This window comes from Cucumis melo, chromosome 7 (assembly GCF_025177605.1).
Source record: "Cucumis melo cultivar AY chromosome 7, USDA_Cmelo_AY_1.0, whole genome shotgun sequence".
Lineage (NCBI taxonomy): Eukaryota > Viridiplantae > Streptophyta > Magnoliopsida > Cucurbitales > Cucurbitaceae > Cucumis > Cucumis melo.
Window position 1 is genome coordinate 3,281,487 of NC_066863.1, and position 3,220 is coordinate 3,284,706.

At 37.2% G+C, this 3,220-nt stretch overlaps 1 long non-coding RNA gene across 1 annotated transcript; it reads left to right on the forward strand.

Moving 5' to 3' along the window:
• Positions 1 to 2,232: 2,232 nt before the first annotated feature.
• On the forward strand, positions 2,233 to 3,220 carry LOC127150272 (uncharacterized). The gene is made up of 3 exons (XR_007822498.1): positions 2,233 to 2,376; positions 2,477 to 2,524; positions 2,966 to 3,220. It is a non-coding gene; the product is annotated as an uncharacterized LOC127150272 (long non-coding RNA).

The following is a 3,220-nucleotide window of genomic DNA, read 5'->3' on the forward strand; positions in this document are numbered from 1 at the left end:
GTAGTACACCCATGGCATTAGTGCGATCCTCTTCCAGGCGGACTTCAAAACAAACTTCCATTAGGGAGGGAAGAGGTCTTTGTCCGAGTATACGACCACAAACAGTATCAAATTTGGGATTAAGTCTTGCAAGGAAGTCATAAACACGGTCAACCTCTTCAAGTTTAGCATATTGAGTATCGTCATTTGGTGTGTCCCAAACTGTCTCTCTGCACAAATCCATCTCTTTCCAGAGGAGAGAGAGCTTGTTAAAATAGGTAGTCACGTTCAGAGTCCCTTGTTTGCAATTATGGACCTGTTTTCGCAGTGTATACAACCGAGAGGCATTCTGTCGTTTCGAGTAAAGGGTTTGAGTTGTATCCCACAAATCTTTTGCTGTGGTAGCAGATAGTAGAGGCTTGTCGATCTGTGGTTCCATACTATTAATCAACATGGACCGAATAAGTGAGTCCTCCCCTTTCCAAAGTCGTTCCAAGGCGTCTCCTGGTAGAGGACGTACAGTCCCTCCAGTTAAGAAGTCGAACTGGTGGCGACCTTCGAGGAACATCTTTATTGATTGAGACCAAGAAAAATAATTTTGCCCATTTAATTTTTCACCTGAAAAATTCTCTGTAGACGAACCCAAAGAGCCAGTTATATAATTTGACAGTAAATTAGGGAACGAAGTTATCGGGTTCTTGGAATACATCGGTAACTCGGTTGGTTTGAGATGCATCAAAGACTCACCCGCTTCAATGTTCGATCTGTTCTGAGGTTGATTAATTCCGTTACCAGAAAACAACGATTGCTGTAAAGAGTCAACGTACAGCGGATGCTTACTGTACAGATTTGAAAGATTTACGGTTGAGGGTTGCTGTCCGGAGCTCATAGGCGGCGCGTGAGGATGCGAATGGCCGGAAGGGCTTGACGGTTGGACATCCGACGGCGCGTAAAAGGGAATGGGTTGGGCGGTGAGATGAAACGGCCCATGCGCTGGAGAGAAGCGGCGCGTGAAGCATCTTCTGGTCAGACGGTGGCTCGTACGACTGCGAAACCACTCCCGTTGGGTAGATCGGCGGTTTCTGTAGGTTCTGAAGCAGTTTCTCCATGGCGGCAACGACGACAGTGACGGGTTCAATTTCGATCTGGGTTTCTCCTAGGGTTTTGTTATTGCTTTGCTCTGATACCATATTGAAAGCAATTAACAACAACCCGAGACTTACGTGGAAACCAGAGAACCGGGAGAAAAACCACGATACTTTAGTTTTTATTATTTTTCTTATGAATACAATTGGTACAAATAGAGAAAATAAATATAGTACAATAGGAGTAAGAAAGGAAAAGATCTAGGAAATATTTAGGAAATAAAATCTTATATATTATTCTCTCCAAAAATACTCTAAGGACAAAGCCCTACTAATTCTAACAGTAGGCTTTAAGGTTTTATTTGTGAAGATTATGATTTCATATTTAAGTTAATGAAAGTGTTTTACATTCCTACATCATGAAGTTGCATCCTTTATCTTTTTAAACATGTGTAGCCATATACTGCTTTAACTTTAAGTTTAAACTGTAACAATCTATTCTTTCAGTGCAGATCATACTTACGGTTGCTGAACATCATAGTGCCATTGTTCCTTGGCAACTTATAGCTGAAAGGACCGGTGTTGTTATGAAGTTTGTAAGTTTAGGTGAACATAATGTCCCAAACTTACTAGAGTTAAAGGAAATGTTTTCAACAAAAACAAAGCTTGTGGTTACCTATCATGTCTCAAAATGTACTGGGTACACCATTCTATTTGATATTTAGCATTTTTTTTAATCTATTTCCTTTTTATACCATTCAATTTATAAACATTACTCAAATAAAACAAGTAGTAGGTGAATATTTCAAACTGAAGTGTTATCATATTACTTCAGTTATCACACTTCTAGTGGAAAGGTTTGCAGCTGAATAAAAATAATAAAGTCAAATGAATGAAGAATGAAAAGAACTGTCAGACATTTTTCCTTCTCTTGATCTGTGTCCAGTTACTCTTGATATCTTTCTAATAATAACTCTACGCAAATAGTGGAATTCAGTATGATTTGATTTTTTTCTCTGCAACTTATGTTCTTCCAATTGAAGAAATAGTTGGCTTAGCACATCATTTTGGGGCAAAAGTGCTTGTAGATGCGTGCTAGAGTGTTCTACATATGGTTGTCGACATCTAGGCACTTGATGCTGACTTTCTTGTTGCTTCTTCTCACAAGGTTAGGTTGTTTTCTTATTAATTAAATGGCAAGCCTTACATTTGGGCATATGAAGATAAGGAATAAACATGCTTCAGATGTGTGGGCCTACAGGCATTGGATTCTTGTAGATTGATCTATTGTTTGCAATGCCTCCATTCTTAGGTATGTCCTTTGAGAAGATAAGTTATGAAATTAAAATTGCATCAGTTCGTTTTTAGGAAGTCAGTATCTAATTTTCATATTTGGTCCTACATGGCTCTAGATGGTGGAGATTTCTTGACCATTCCACATTTGCACAACCTCGTTCCAGGTTAGTGGACTCCATGGTTGCAATTTTGTCCTTTTCTTTTTACTTTAAAATGAAAATTTTCTCAATGTATTTATTTTATATGATGTGGAAAAATTAAAACGTTCAATATATAGGGCTCAAGAATTGCAAGAGACCTAAATAACTGTCGTTTATTTAGCATTATTTGTTTGCTCATTTGTTCTCATAATAATTGACACTTGATAAATCATCTTTTTGAAGTCATTATGAGATTTAAATAGATGACTTCTTGAATGGTGCTAACATTTTGTGATGTCTATTTTATTCGAACTATTCATTAATTGATGCCTTTTTACATATCCTTTCATCTCTTCTATGTATTCTCTTCCTACCCAAATGCCTTTTGATATTTGCATTAAGAAGTCTTTTTGGTGGACAATATTGTCCTTAATTCTACTAATTACTCATATCCCCCTTCGTTAGATTTGAAGCTGGGACGCCTACAATTGGAGAAGCAATTGGTTTGGGGAGCTGCTATTGATTATTTATCTAGGATCGAAATGCAAAAAATTCATAGTTACGAAGTGAGTTGATTGAAATTTGGTATATACCCTTTGTTTGAGAATTTTTGGGCGGTGAAAAATGCGTGAAGCAACTAAATCAGGGTATCAACTAAATAAATACCTTCATAGTAAGTTAGTAATAGAATTTTTTTCTTTAATCAAGGAATTTATGTAT